General features: G+C 40.7%; 1 long non-coding RNA gene across 1 annotated transcript in view; it reads right to left on the bottom strand.

Moving 5' to 3' along the window:
• The window catches only part of LOC141092778 (uncharacterized), a 50124-nt gene extending 46648 nt beyond the window's left edge, over positions 1-3476 (bottom strand). The window contains exon 1 of the long non-coding RNA XR_012232911.1: positions 3273-3476. This is a non-coding gene — a long non-coding RNA (uncharacterized lncRNA). The remainder of the gene's footprint in view (positions 1-3272) is intronic.
• Between the last annotated feature and the right edge of the window lie 13182 nt (positions 3477-16658).

Below are 16658 nucleotides of genomic sequence, written 5' to 3'. Positions count from 1 at the left end.
GTTTGAGACCCCTGGTTTAGCTAGTGTTTATAGAAGATTAATACACTAGTATGTATAGTACAAGCGATCGGACAATCACAGGTTCAAGTCCTCTAAGGGGGCTAACAAATACAGTAAAATGTGACATTTAAAAAAAAAAAAAAGTTTAAATCACGCCCCTTTTGCCTGATTAAAAATAAAACAATAGCAAAAACACATATTTGGTATCGCTGCATTTGTAAAAGTCCAATCTATCAAAATATAAGTTAAATTAGTCCGAGTGGTAAATGGTGTAAATCGAAAAACAAATTTTTATTTAAATTTTTTTACAAATTTGCAATTTTTTTTAACACTTAATTAAAAAAAAACTAAGCACATTTGGTATCTATGTAATCATACTGACATGGAGAATCATATTGCCAGATCAGTTTTATTGCATATTGAACATGGTAAATATAAAACTCGAAAAACAGAGTAACTGTGATTTTTTGCAATTTCCACACACTTGGAATATTTCCCCCCCCACTTTCCAGTGCATCAAAAATAAAACAAATGGTTTTATTCAAAAGTACAACTTTTCTCCGCAAAAAAACACAGGCGTACTGTTATGTGGACAGAAAACTAAAAATGTTATGGCTCTGGGAAAAAGGGGATGAAAAAACAGCATCTTCTATAATGTACTGTATATAGCACTTTAAATATTGCACCTAAATGTAATTACTTTGTAAGTTTAATCAAGATTAGACATAGTAGATTTCTGCTTCTAATTTGCAGCTGGTCAAACACAGATAATAGCGCCAGTGTGTTTATAATTTTTCTTTCTAGACTTGACACTTTTGGATATGGCACCTCTCTACTATTTCAATATGACAAGTACACCTTACATATCGACATGTCAAAGCAGTAAACTTTGGGAATCCCCAAATAAACTGACTGGCCTTGGACATGTTTGATACTATTCCCCTATAAATATATCCCATATATATATATCCACTATAAAAGGGTTAACACATGCAGACCTATGAACTGTGTGTTATACTAAGGAATAAGTGATGACATGGATTGGTGGAGGTCTGACCACTGAACTTCCATTCCAGTTAAAATGATGCAGAAGTGCTCATGATCAATGGTTACTCCATTCATTCATTAGTAGGTTGCCGAGTGCTCCACTCAGCTTTTTCCGGCAGTGACATAGAGAATGAATGTAATGATGGTCGGGCATCCAACCTGGCACATCACTTACAACAGGGATAAAAGTTCCCCATCTGGATAAAACCTCCCCGATCTTCTGATCGATGTGGGTCCCAGTGGTCAGACACCCACTGATCAGCAAGTTAGACTCTAACTTGACAATCCTTTTAACTGCTCTCTTCAATAGGATTTCGAGATACAGCTCTGGCAAAAATTAAGAGACCACCACATCAAAGCCCTGTCATGGCCAGCTCAATCTCCAGACCTGAACCCCCATTGAAAACCTCTGAAATGTAATCAAGAGGTTGATGGATAGTCACAAGCTATCAAACAAAGAAGAACTGCTTAAATTTTTGCTCCAGAAGCAGTGTGAAAGGCTGGAGGAAAGCATACCAAGATGCACGAAAGCTGTTTGTAAAAATCATGGTTATTCCACAAAATATTGATTTCAGAGCTCTTCCTGATTAAAAACATTAGTATTCTTGTTTCTGTGATTATGAACAAAAAATACAAAATTTTTGCTTGGAAATTTGGAGACGTTGTCAGAAGTTTACAGACTAAAACAATTTACATTTTACTCAAAAATATACCTATAAAGGGAAAAATCTGACAAACTGAACATTTGAAAGTGGTCTCTTAATTTTTGCCAGAGCTGTAGGTAATACTGCAGTTAAAAATCTTATCACTCATGTCTCTCTACCTCACTTATTTGTAGCTCTCTTTTTTGTATTCTACGTAAAACAAGAAAATGTGATTTCATAGAGATTTTCCAACATGTTTTGTATCATTTGCCAGGACCAGACTGTCCATCCATATGAGCCATTGTTGGCTCCTGTAGCTGATAGCCTGCCTCTTTGATCAGCCCAAAGATAGGTGAGCCCTACTGTTCTGCTTCGCTTGCATTTATTTATTGCTTAGTTATTGCTTAGTTATGCTGGCGCTTTTAGTGCCTTATTGTTCTACTATGTAATCATTCATGGCAAACTATGCTGGAGTTTGTAGTGCCTCAATTTTCCACTGTGTATTTATTGCTTAAATACTTAAATACAGTATGATAGCCCCCACATCTCCCTATATATATTGTGATGGCCATAAATATATAAACCCCCACAGATTATGATGTTCCCTATGTACCCCCATATAGTATAATTACCCATACAGTCCCCCAATACACAGTATGATGGCTACCACTGCCCCTATACACAGTATGATAAACACCACAGCCTCCAGTCAGTGACTGGAGTAATATTTCAGGGATAAGTTATGGCCCTAAAGTGGCATAACATGATGAATTAGGTGGGCAAGCACTGTCATGCCCAGTCCTGCCCATGGTTTCCCCACTTTGGTGGAGCTTGACGCAAGTAGCAGAAAAAAGGCAAAAGTTGCACATTTTTGGCACGACTCCGTGTTGTGAGAATATTTTGCGACTCTTCAGAATGCTTTGACACCAGTTGGCATAAATACTTTCATGAAGTAATTGCATATTTCAAATTTACTGCAGAGAGAATATGCCTGTGTGCGTTTAAATGTCAGCGCTGAATTTCAGACCCCATAAACCGTCCACTTCTCAGCCACCCATATATCCATTCTTACAGTCCAACTGCAGATGTTAACTAGAAGCTCCTTTAAATAAATTACCTTTCCAACCATTTGCCCTTTGCAGTCTATAACTCGTTGTGAGATAGATACCCTAGTTACTTTCAGAGGAAACAGGTGGAATATTTAGAGCACTGCCTATCATATAAGGGTAAGTCAGCAGATGTGTCACAACATCATTGGAATCCAGGAAACATTATAGTACACTTTGATCAATATCACAGAACAGACTTACCATCCATGCCATCCCTACTTACTGTAACTGGTGTATAGGATCTGTCACCTAGTGCAGCAGACAGAGACGCCGGGAGACTTGTTAGCACTTGAAAATGCCGTGAAATGTGATCAAACACAACTAAAAATCTAGATCCCTCTGCCACAATCTGATGCACGTTGCAATATTTATTGACTACAGAAAATGATGCACCATTAAAGGAATTGTTCATCCTTTTTTATATAAAAATGAATCATTATGGTCTAAAAATATAATAATAATGTCTGCTCACCTACTGATCCCCAGCTGCTCCTCTGTAGCAAAACCAAGGTCCAAGCTTCTTCTTCCAATTGGTGCAGTCCTGAAAATCAATGGCTGCAGCGTCGGAGCATTGAAAGGTGGCAGAAACGTCTCCCGGCAGTAAAGTGTTACAATGAGGACATGATTAAAATGAAGGTGATAAAAATTCTCAGAGTTAATATTAAGTTACAAGAATCTTTGTAGTTTTCACGGAAGTAATATTTCCAAAATGCTATCTTGGGAAATGTGCCATGGTTGTATGCCAAGTTTCGAAGAAGAATCAGGCCTTTCCTAATTTGTCGTATCTGACATAACAAGTTTCCCTTGTTTTCTCTGCCTAATGTAATGAGTAATTTTCTGCAAAACCTATTACACTGTATCAATCCTGAGTGATCGAACCTGAGTCTTACATCTTCTGCAAGTTAGTGGAGGTGGACAGTATAAGAAGGTCACTGGGAACGGGAATATAACTGAATATAACTGAAAAATGGTGCAATAGCATCCGAGGGTAGATTCAGTGCCAAGATATAGAGGTGCGCTTTCATAGGCAGAATGTAACGGGTATAACATCGGGCACACCAAACCTTATGAAACTACCCTGAGGATTACAAGCCTAGCTAAAGTCACTCTCTAACCTTGGCTTACCAGACACTAATTACAATATATAGAAACAAAACTATTGTCAAAGTGAAAAAATCTATAGATTTATAAGAAGACAGCAATTTGTTTTCAGTTTCCTCCCAATTTCTTAATATCTAAAATAAAACTATTCACAAGGTAACTATCCAACTATCAGCCAACCAGATTATCAGGTGATTGCATGTACTGCATGACTTTGGCTTCAGAAAGCATATAGAAATAAATCAGCATTCACACTAGAATGTAATGACCTTTATATAACAGTAGACAGGGAAGAATGTACCAACCTCATACTCTTAGGCTATGTCCACAGTGTAACAAGGGGCAACCGGTGAGGAATTTTGTATTCAGAGCCGAGTTCTTAGAGGCATAGCACACAGAGCCCAATGAGTTGTCAGCAAGTACCCCCCTGGTCCCCTTGTATATAAACAGATGGGACCAACACAACTTTCCCTATGACGTACCTTGTTCTTGCTCCGGCCGCAGTAGTCCAGACAAATCAAAGGCAGAAGAGGCAACTGTGTCCAACGGGGACAACAAAGTAATTTTTAATAGAACATGATGGCAAAGAAAGATGCACAACTGGATTACTGTTCTCTCCCTGACGCTGGCTTTGGACGTACCCACAACGGCCGCAGAAGCCAAAAGTCACAACAATCCACACGCTGGGATCTGGGCGCTTATAACCCCTTCAGTGTGGGGCCCTCCTATAGTCCTGTAGACCCGTAATGCAAGCAGTTAGTTATTGTTCCTCAGTCCTGTAGAATACAGAGCAATAGTTCCCTCCTATCCGGAGGCCTGGCAGTGCCCTGTATCATGCAGGTCTGTCCTGACCAAGTCTCAGGCAGTTCTGGAGGGAAAACAGCAGCTACCTATGGCCTTACTGCTGCTGGCCCAACCGACATTCTTAACTATTGCGGCCCCTAACTAGACAGGCAGCAGCAAATACAAAGGATACAGTAACATAGGCTGTGTTCACACGTTAGCGTTTTTTTCGTGTTTTTTCCCTGCAAAAATGCTTGAAAACCGCATACATTAAGCATCCCATTCTTAGAATGCATTCCGCAATTTTTGTGCACATGATGCATTTTTTTCAAAAAAAAGCATCGCTGAAAATTTCCAACTATATTCAATGAGAATGTGGATGCTGCGGAAAAAATGCGCAAAACCGTGCAAAAAACCACGACAAAAACGCGAAAAATAAAAATGCAGATTTCCTGGGAAGGAGTCAGGTTTTGCTCAGGAAAATTCTGCTTACGTGTGCACATAGCCTTAAAGGGAAGAACACTCAATAGATAGCAATTACAGGACATACATTACATTACAACAACAAACACATTTATACAAAGTGCACGAAAGGTCATACGGAAGGAGAAGAGGGCGCAACTGAGGGGATTGGCCACCTCCTTACAACACGTTGCATTTTTGCTGCGTTTTTCAGTACAAATTAAAAGCTGCTTTTTACAGTATCAGCAATAGCTATGAGATTTCAGAAATCTCATGTACATGTTTATTTTTTCTCCTGTCTTAATTGGAAAACTGCAACTGTTTTAAAAATTGTATCTTGTCAATAAGTTTTCACAGCATTTTTCACAGTTTTTGCAGTTTATTTATTTTTTCTGATTTTCCAATTTTAAACCCTTTCTGCCTTTGGACGTACTATCCCGTCCACGGTACCCAGGCCCGTATGACCGGGGATAAGATAGTACGTCATAGCGATCAGAGGCGCTCCGGGGGGGGGGCCTCGCTGATTGTGGCCGGGTGTCAGCACAGCCAATGTGCTGCGCTGCTCCGAGGGTCTCCTCACTGCAGGCCTCGCAGATCCAATATGGCCGCGGGGGTCTTCGGGGGGCCTGCAGGGAGGCGGCTTCCTCAGTGCCTGCTGAGAGCAAGAGTGAGAAAGCCTGCAGCAGTGCCTATCAGATCAGCCATTTGACACTTTATTATATTGTCCAACACTGGGACAATATAATAAAGTAAAAAAAAAAAAAAAAAGTGCAAAAATCATTTATAAAAAAATCCTAAATAAATAATAATAAAAAATCCCTAATAAATTATTTTTTTGTAAATAAAAAAAACAAAAACAATAAAAATACACTTATTTAGTATCGCCGCATCCGTAACAACCCCCCCTATAAAACTGTCACACTAGTTAACCCCTTTAGTGAACCCCTTCAAAAAAAAAACTAGGCAAAAAACAATGCTTTATCATCATACCGCCAAGCAATCACATGCGATCAAAAAGACGCATATAAATAACCATGGTACCTCTGAAAGCGTCATCTTGTCCCGCAAAAAAGAGCTGCCATACAGCGTCATCAGCGAAAAAATTAAAAAGTTATAGCTCGCAGAATAAAGCGATGCAAAAATAATTATTTTTTATATAAAATTGTTTTTATTGCATAAAAGCGCCAAAACATAAAAAAAGACATAAATGAGGTATCGGTGTAATCATATTGACCCAAAGAATAAAACCGCTTTATCAATTTTACCACACGCGGAATGGTGTAAACGCAAAAGAAATTCATGAAATGCTGGTTTTTGTTCATTCTGCATCCCAAAAATCGGAATAAAAAGCGATAAAAAAAGTCACGTGCCAGAAAATGGTACCAATAAAAACGTCAACTCGTCCTGCAAAAAATAAGACATCACATGACTCTGTGGGTCAAAATATGGAAAAATTATGGCTCTCAAAATGTGGTGATGCAAAAACTATTTTTACAATAAAAAGCGTCTTTTAGCATGTGACAGCTGCCAAACATAAAAACTCGCTAAAAATAGTAAATTATCACCCCCTTAGTTAGGGAAAAATATTAAAATTAAAAAAATATATATTTATTTCCATTTTCCCGCTAGGGTTAGGGCTAGGGTTAGGGCTGATATTAGGGTTAGGGGTGTGCTGAGGTTAGGGTTGGAGTTAGAATTGGGGGGTTTCCACTGTTTAGGCACATCAGGGTCTCTCCAAATGCAACATGGCGTCTGATCTCAATTCCAGCCAATTCTGCTTTGAAAAAGTCAAGCGTGCTCCTTCCCTTCCAAGCTCTGCCATGCGCCCAAACAGTGGTTTACCCCCACATATGGGGTATCAGCCAACTCAGGACAAATTGCACAACAAATTTTTGGATCCAATTTCTCCTGTTACCCTTGGGAAAATAAAAAATTGGGGGCAAAAATATCATTTTTATGGGAAAAAATGATTTTTTTATTTTCACGCCCGGGAGTTATAAACTTTTGTGAAGCACTAGGGGGTTCAAAGTGCTCACCACACATCTAGATAAGTTCCTTGGGGGGTCGAGTTTCCAAAATGGGGTCACTTGTGGGGGTTTTCACAGTTTAGGCACATCAGGGGCTCTCCAAAGGCAACATGATGACACCCACAGACCATTCCATCAAAGTCTGATTTACAAAACGTCACTACTTCCTTTCTGAGCCCTGACGTGTGCACATACAGTAGTTTTCTCCCACATATGGGATATCTGCTTACTCAGGACAAATTGGACAACAACTTTTGGGGTCCAATTTCTCCTGTTACCCTTAGGAAAATAAAAAAAATTGGGGACTAAAAGATCATGTTTGTGGAAAAAATGATTTTTTTATTTTCACACCCGGGCATTATAAACTTCTGTGAAGCCCTTGGGGGTTCAAAGTTCTCACCACATATCTAGATAAGTTCCTTAGGGGGTTTAGTTTCCAAATGGTGTCACTTGTGGGGGTTTTCCATTGTTTAGGCACATCAAGGGCTTTCCAAACGCGACATGGCATCCGATCTCATTTCCAGACAAAAATGTCAAATGGCGCTTCTTCCCTTCCGAGCTCTGCCATACACCCAAATAGTCGTTTACCCCCACATATGGGGTATTAGTGTACTAAGGACAAATGGCACAATAACTTTTGGGGTCCTGTTACCCTTGGAGAAAAAAAAAATTGGGGGTGAAAAGATCATTTTTGAGGAAAAAATATGATTTTTTAATTGCACGGCTGTACGTTATAAACTTCTGTGAAGCCCAAAGTTCTCCCCACATATCTAGATAAGGTCCTTTGGGGTCTAGTTTCAAAATGGGGTCACTTGTTGGGGGTTTCCACTGTTTAGGCAAATCAGGGGCTCTCCAAATGTGACATGGCATCCGATCTGAATTCCAGCCAATTTTGCATTGAAAAAGTCATACGGCGCTCCTTCACTTCTGAGCTCTGCCATGCGCCGAAACAGTGGTTCCCCCCCACATATCAGGTATCAGAGTGCTCAAGACAAACTGCACAATAACTTTTGCAGTCAAATTTCTCCTGTTACCCTTGGTAAAAAAATTGGACCTGAAGTAATTTCTAAAATGGGGTCACTTGTGGGAGGTTTCCACTGTTTGAGTACATCAGGGGCTCTCCAAATACGACATAGCGTCCACTCTCGATCACAGCCAATTTAGCATTCCGTGTGCACAAACAGTGGTTTTCCCCCACATTTGGGGTATCCTCATGCTCAGGACAAATTGCACAACAAATTTTGGGGTTCATTTTCTCCTATTACCTTTGTGAAAATAAAAAAAATGGATCGAAAGTAAAATTTTTGTGAAAAAAAGTTAAATGTTAATTTTTTTAAACATTCAAAAATTCCTGTGAAGCACCTGAAGGGTTAATAAACTTCTTGAATGTGGTTTTGAGCACCTTGAGGAGTGCAGTTTTTAGAATTGTGTCACTTTTGGGCATTTTCTATGATATAGACCCCTCAAAGTGACTTAAAATGTGATGTGGTCCCTAAAAAAATTGGTGTTATAAAAATGAGAAATCACTGGTCAACTTTTAACCCTTATAACTTCCTAAAAAAAAATTTGGGTTCCAAAATTGTGCTGATGTAAAGTAAACATGTGGGAAATATTACTTATTAAGTTTTTTGAGTGCCATATTTCTGTGATTTAAGGACATAAAATTTCAAAGTTGGAAAATTTTCAAAATTTTTGCCAAATTTCCGTTTTTTTCACAAATAAACGCAAGTTATATGAATTAAATTTTACCACTAACATGAAGTACAATATGTCATGAGAAAACAATGTCAGAATCACCGGGATCCATTGAAGCATTCCAGAGTTATTACCTCATAAAGGGACAGTGGTCAGAATTGTAAAAATTGGCCCGGTCATTAACGTGCAAACCACCCATAATGTCTAGGTGTCCTCATGTAAGCACAGATGTAAGTATTAGTACAGTTTAATTAAATTAGTGACATGCATTAAAGCAAACAATGTCTTACCAACTCAATGCCCTACCAATGTGTGAAAGTAAACAATACACTGTTAATTTTTGAAAGTGAACAATGCCTGACCATCTCAAAGCTCTACCAATGTGTTATCTAAACAATTCAATTGTGCATTTTTTTCATGAACTCATGTAATCTTAGGGTGGAAGCAAGGCTGAACTTTGGGATCCTTACAAACGCAACAAAAGCATAGCAAATATACAGAAAGAAAAGCAGAAAAACAAGGCAGCAAAACCTACATTTAACCTGCAGCTTATTTTTACTGTCAAAAGATCAGGTTTTGGCTGCAGCTTTAGATTTCTCTCCAGCATTACCTTAGATCTCTCTACAGCATTGTCACAGCTGACTATGACATTACTACATACATTTAAAGGAAACCTATCACCAGTTTTTGAGCCTATGAACAAATGCCTCTTGCTGCATTCTACAAATGTATCTATGAGCGACTGACTCCCACTGTACACCCCAAAAAGTGCCATTTGATAAGCTGGCGTGCAGTATGTAAGTAAGAATGGTCCAGTCCAATGGACATCTGTCCCTTCTCCTTTCTCCTAATCATGCCCTCCAACATTGATTGATGTGACGCATCATCGAGATAGCAAACCGAGAGCTTGCCCCTGCGCCGTATGCTCACAGGACCACGCAGGTGCACTCTGCCCTGCTGTGAGAAGAGCATAAAACAGCACTGCGCATGTGCATAGCGACAAAATTTTAATGAGGCTTCTGCACAAACACGAGTCCTCGGTATGCCATTCCCATCAATTAAAGCTATGTGTTTATACAGTGCTATTTTATGCTGTGTGCACAGTACAGCAGAGCAGAGTGCGCCTACGCGGTCCTTTGAGCATACTGCGCAGGTGCGAGCTCTCGATTCACTGTGTGGATGACGCGTGACATCAGTCAAAGCAGGAGTATGCTATTAGGAGTACAGAGGAGTGACAGGCGCATCACGGACAGACTCCTTTAAGGAGTTCTGTGGAATTGATGACACTTTTCTAATGTGGTTTTGTCCTTTTCTGTCTGGCAGACTGCACTTATCGCCTTCTGCTCACCAGTTGAGTAAATTGTCTTCTGTTTTCTATGCTACCATGAGACAAAACAGGCTGGCATACCATTGTTATGCAGATGATATCATCAACATGTGCTTTAATTATTTAATATTTTCTGCTTTTTAACATCACTGTATTATAGCTTCTGTAATCTAGCAGGAGCAGGACTGGTCCTCAGCTATCTCAGACAACTGAGCCCTCTAAGACAGGAGTGGGTTCTTTTCTGTGGCACAGAGTGGCAAACATCAGAAGCATATGTTGATGGATCCTGAAAATATGCAAAAATAAATACTCATTACAAATATGTTCTGTTGCTGATTATATTCATTCCATAGAATTATTTTTCAGTGCAGTATATTTGTCTTTAATGGGAATCGGTTAGCAGGTTTTTGCTGCTCCATCTCAGAGCACTATGATCTATCGGTAGAGAGCCTAATTCTAACAGTCAGTTATTAGGCTGCTTGCTGTACTTTGATTAAATTACAGCCTTATCTGCTATAGACCAGTTCTCTGAATGCTGAGCTTTACATACCGAGCCCATACCACTGATTGGGAGCTTTCTGTGTAGGAGGTGCATAGGCAGGAAGCTGCCAATCAGTGGTGGGGGAGGGGCTATAGAGAGCTTATTAATATGAAATGGCAGCAGATTTGCAGCCTAGTTAGTTACACATTGCTGGTATTAGGGTCTCTGTCTCTACATCACACTGCTCTTAGATTAATTGCCAAACTCCTCATAGCAGATTCCCTTTAAATAAACCACTTCTGTACTGACAGTCTCCTGTATAAAAAAAAGTCTGCCACCTGTTAAAATGCAAGGTTTTTGTCTTGCAAAAAATCATACCACGAAAAATAATTTCCAAACTTTTTCTTCCATTATTGTTACCCATAATCTGCACAAATATATTAAGAAACAAACTGAAATTCCGTATATACTCAAGAATAATTTTGCCACGAAAAAACTGGATAAACTTATTAACTCGAGTATAAGCTGAGTATGAACCCTCATCCCTAGCCTGGTATGCATGGCTCCCCCGTACCTGTCCTTGTATGCATGGCTCCCCCATCGCTTTCCTTGTATGCATGGCTTCCCCATCCTGTCCTTGTATGCATGACTCCTTTTCCCCTTTTATTATTATTATTTATTTATATAGCACCATAGATTCCATGGTGCTGTACATGAGAAGGGGTTACATACAAATTACAGATATCACTTACAGTAAACTTACAATCACAGACTGATACAGAGGGGAGAGAGGACCCTGCCCTTGTGGGCTTACATTCTACAGGATGGTGGGGAAGGAAACAGTAGGTTGATGGGTTGCAGCAGCTCTGGTGTTGGTGAGGCGGTAGCTCCGGTAGTGGTGAGGAGGCAGCAAGGTCATTGCAGGCTGTAAGCTTTCCTGAAGAAGTGGGTTTTCAGGTTCCTTCTAAAGGATTCGAATGTGGTTGATAGTCGGATGTGTTGGGGCAAGGAATTCCAGAGAATGGGGGATATTCTAGAGAAGTCATGGAGGCAGTTTGGTGAGGAGCGAATAAGTGTGGAGGAAAGCAGGAGGACTTGATTTGCAGAGGGGAGAATCGGATTAGTAGGGAGGAGAGAGATGAATTAGCCAGGCAGCACAGTTAAGGATGGACTGGAGAGGTGCGAGGGTGTTAGCAGGGAGGCCACAGAAAGGGATGTTGCTGTAGTCGAGGTAGGAGATGACGAGGGCATGCACAAGCATTTTAGTATATTGAGGGTTGAGGAAAGGCCAGATTCTGGAAATATTTTTGAGCTGGAGGTGACAGGAGGTGGAAAGAGCTTGGATGTGCATTTTGAAGGAAAGGGCAGAATCAAGGATCACTCAAAGTCAAGCGGTCTTCTGGTACGGGGTAAAGCGTGATGTCATTAATTGTGATAGATAGGTCAGGTAAGGAAGATCTATGAGATGGAGGAAAGATGATAAATTCAGATTTGTCCACATTGAGTTTGAGGAAGTGAGAGAAGAAGAAGGAGGATATGGCTGATAGACACTCCAAGATTCTGCACATTAGAGAGGTGATGTCTGGGCCAGAGAGGTAGATCTGAGTGACATCAGCATAAAGGTGGTACTGGAATCCATGGGACTTTATGAGTTGCCTCAGGCCAAATGTGTAGATTGAGAAGAGTGGGGGTCCTAGAACAGAGCCTTGGGGGACTCCAACAGATAGAGGGTGGGATGAGGAGGTAGTATGGGAGTGGGAGACGTTGAATGTGCGGTTGGATAGGTATGAGGAGATACAGGATAGGGTGAGGTCTTTTATGCCAAAGGAGGAAAGGATCTGTAGTAGGAGGCAGTGGTCAACTGTGTCGAAAGCAGAGGACAGGTCTAGAAGGAGGAGTATAGAGTATTGTCCGTTAGCTTTGGCTGTACGTAGGTCGCTAGTAATTTTGGTCAGGGCTGTCTCAGTGGAGTGGTGGGGGCGGAAACCAGATTGTAGATTGTCAAAGAGCAAGTTAATAATAATAATAATAATAATTTTAGTTCTATAGTGCCGACATATTCCGCTGCACTTTACATTTCAGAGGGGACTTGTACAGATGATAGACATTACAGCATAACAATAATCACATAGATCATAACAGATACCAAGAGGAATGAGGGCCCTGCTCGCAAGCTTACAATCTATGAGGAAAAAAAAAAGATAGACACGAAAGGTGGATGGTAACAGTTGCCTTCATTGTTCGGTCCAGCCATAATGTTAAGTTATGATGAGAGGTAGGAGGAAAGTTCAGCGTGGACATGGTGCTTTAGGAGTTTGGAAGCGAATGGGAGCAGCGATATTGGGCGATAGCTGAACATAGCGGTTGGGTCGAGGGTTGGCTTTTTAAGGATAGGCATGATTGTGGCATGTTTGAAAGCAGAAGGAAAGGTACCAAAAGTTAGTTATAGGTTGAAGAGGTGGGTTAGGGATGGGATAAGAGTGGTGGGGAGGTTGGGGAGGAGGTGTTATGTGATGGGTCGAGTGCACAGGTTGTGAGGTGTGATTTGGAGAGGAGACAATTAAGCTCCCCTTCAGTGATGTTGGGGAGGGAGGTTATGGGGTTTGGGCATTGGTCGGGTATACAAAGGGTTTGTGGTGGTTGAACAATAAAGACTTGCCTTGTTTGGTCGATCTTATTTTTGAAGTGTTTGGCAAAGTCCTCAGCAGAGATGAGGGAGGTTGGAGGGGGCAGCAGTGGGTGTAGGAGGGAGTTAAACATTTTGAATAACTGTTTGGGGTTGTAGGATGGGGAAGATACAAGGGTTGTGAAGTAGGCCTGTTTAGGAGAGGTGAGGGCAGATTTGAAAGTGAGTGTTGCCTGTTTGAATGCAGTGAAATCGTCTTGCAAATTTGTTTTCTTCCAATGCCGCTCTGCAACCCTGGACACTTGCTGGAGCTTTTTAGTGGTGTAATTGTGCCAGGGTTGTCTGTTGATACGTCGCACTCTGCCATGAATGAGAGGGGCGACTGCGTCAATAGCTGATGCATGAGTGGCATTGTAGAAAGCAGTGGCACCGTCTGTGTCGTGGAGGGAGGATATGGATGCCAGTGATAGAATAGTCATAGAGCATGTGGGTGTCTAGGTGTGCAAGGTAGAGAATTGGTCAATAAAGACAGCGGTCGGGCCCGGAGGTCGGTATATGACGGCCACTTGGAGGTTGGAGGGAGAGTAGATACGAACAGAGTGGACTTCAAAAGAGGGGAGGATAAGGGAAGGAAGAGGTGGGATTGGGTTAAAGGTGCAGTTAGAAGAAAGGAGAAGACCCACTCCTCTACTGTGTCTGTTGCCAGGGCGAGGAATGTGGGTGAAATGGAGGCTGTCGTAATATAGCGCAGCAGGGGAGGCGGTGTCAGAGGGTGTCAGCCATGGTTCTGTGAGGCCGAGGAAGGCAAGATTGCAAGAGAGAAAGAGGTCATGAATCACATGAAGCTTATTGCAGATGGAGGCTCCACAGAGAGGGAACAGGGTGGATTTGTGTCAAGGGCACAGGTTTTACGTTGGAGAGATTGTGGTAGTTCATATTAGATAGGGAGCGGTAGGAGGGGGAATTAATGGGAAGTATTAGCTGTGGGGGTCCAGGATTGGGAGATATGTCGCCAGCAGTGCTGAGAAGCAGAGAGAGGGAGAGCAGGTGGGAGAAAGAGAGTGGCCGGCTTGTTTTATAAGGAGAAATATGAGGTTGAGGAGCAGGTCGGCAGTGGAGGTCAGGTAGGTAGTTAAGAGGGAAGGGGAGATGATTACTTGGTTAGCGGGTGCTGGGGTTTGGGGATAGCGAAGGAGAGTGAGGATCAGTGGAGCAAACACTGTAAGAGCATATGCAAACATGGTGAAGGAGTAAGATAGGTTAAAAGAGAAGCTAAGTCCAAGTAATAAGAAGTGCTTACTCAGCAGACATACTCAAAAGAGACAGTGTGGGGTCCTGACTGCTGCCGAGACTAACTGCTGTTGAAATAACTGCAGCTTCTGTATGTAGCTGCAGTTATACTTTGCTGCACTGCAGGATGCTTGCATCCACACCACACCACACGCGTGCACCCCTTAGAATGCTACTAAATTTATAGGACTGAGTAGAGGATCAGGTGAAAAGGATTGTGGGAGCTGGTTTGGGATAAATTAGCAGTTGGCTAGCACACTAGGGGTGGATAGATGATCAAAGAAGCTGGACCTGGCTACATCAATATGCTGTAACACCTTTCACCAGAAAACATCTAGAGTGACCCCACCATGGATATACAGCAGGGAGTATTAAGTACAATGCAAAAAATGAATTATACCAAAGATTTATCAGGCACATAAAAAAATATATACATACAGTATATGTCTTTTTGGTGGTGGTCGATACGTGTGGGTCCATGTTTCCTTTACAGCCAGTTCCATACATATGGGTTTGAACTTAGTTATTCACACTTTTTGAATCCCTGCCTTTTTTCCAGGTTTTTTCTTATCTTGCCTCATTGATTTCTTTTTCCTGATTTTTTTATGTTTTATTGTGCTAACAGCATATATATATTTGGTGATTTTATCCATTATATATCTTGTGTGGCTATGATAAAAATGCATAGTCAGCACTGTTAAGGCTTAAGAATTATATCAATACTTGGGATGATATTGGGATTATATATGGAAAATTTATTGTGATGAATTTTGATTACCATATCGATTTGTAGTGTTACTATTATCTGACTGCTAGGATTGTTTATTATAAAGTATATTTTTGGATCAATTTGAGAAGTCCAATGGTTTGGATGCTTTTTATGTATTTTTAACTTTTGCTTGCTCTCTAAATAATATTAATTAATATTTGGTGATCCATTGTTTGTGTGCATATATTCTTCTCTCTCCCTGTATGCGATGCCAAGAAGCCTACAGCAATATTAAAGGAACTGCTGGAATTTCTGGCAAGTAGTGTTTGTGTACTGCATGTGACAACAATCCTCCTTATTATTCATATATATGGCCTGTGGGGTAAAGTGGCAAGGTAGAAGTCTTTTCTTAGAAAGAAAAACAACCAAGCCAGCTATGTTTTGCCAAAACTTACATCAAGACTGTGGGAAAACTCGTCTTGGTCTGAGGAGACCGGCGTAGACCTTTTTAGCCATTAATCTAAAAAGTATGTTTAGTGGAAAGCTATCACTAAAAGAACAACATACCCACATTGAAGCATGGTAGAGGCAATATTATGGCTTGGGAATGTTGATCAGCATCTGGGACTCTAGTCAAGGTGGAGGGAATTATTAGCATTTCCAAATATCAGTCAATGTTGCAACAAAACCTTTAGGCCTCTACTAAAAAGCTAAAGATGAAGAAGAATTTCACTTTTGGGAATGGCTTTGCCAGAAGAATATCAAAGTTTTGGAATGGCCCAACAAGAGCAAGACTTGAATCCAACTGAAAATCTGTGGATTGACCTGAAGAGGGTGCTGTACACAGGCGATGCCCTCACAATCTGACAGATTTGGGGCTTCTGCAAGGAAGAGTTGGCAAAGATTGTCAATCTTATATATGTCTTGCTGATAGATTCCTACCATTGAAAATTGTGAATGTTGTCATAAATTCAAAGGATATTTCAACAAAGTATTAGTTTAAGGGTGTGCATATTTATGCAGTCACGTTATTTTATTGTTTCATTTTTCCACCAGTTTCCATTTTGTAAATGGTGGGGAAACTAGACCTATTCCACTAGTTCCTGCCTACTGAACATCATCTTGTGAATACTTTATCAGTTGGAAATGCTGATGCAGAAAGACACAGCGGCTGTGTTTCATTTTTGTTGTGCTTTTATCTAAACTAATTTAGTAATGACAAAGCCAGTATTTGAATAGGTTTTGCTAATGAATTACTATTTTATAGAAGACATAATAAAGAATCAATTTTTAGAATTACCAATAGTATCACATACAAGGGACAAATACCACCGTACCATGACCAGACACCATATCA

The sequence above is a fragment of the Dendrobates tinctorius genome, unplaced genomic scaffold, assembly GCF_039654945.1.
Source record: "Dendrobates tinctorius isolate UK_male_01 unplaced genomic scaffold, ASM3965494v1 ptg000060l, whole genome shotgun sequence".
NCBI lineage: Eukaryota > Metazoa > Chordata > Amphibia > Anura > Dendrobatidae > Dendrobates > Dendrobates tinctorius.
The sequence above is the reverse complement of the archived record's forward strand: the minus strand, read 5'-3'. Positions and strand labels throughout refer to the sequence as shown.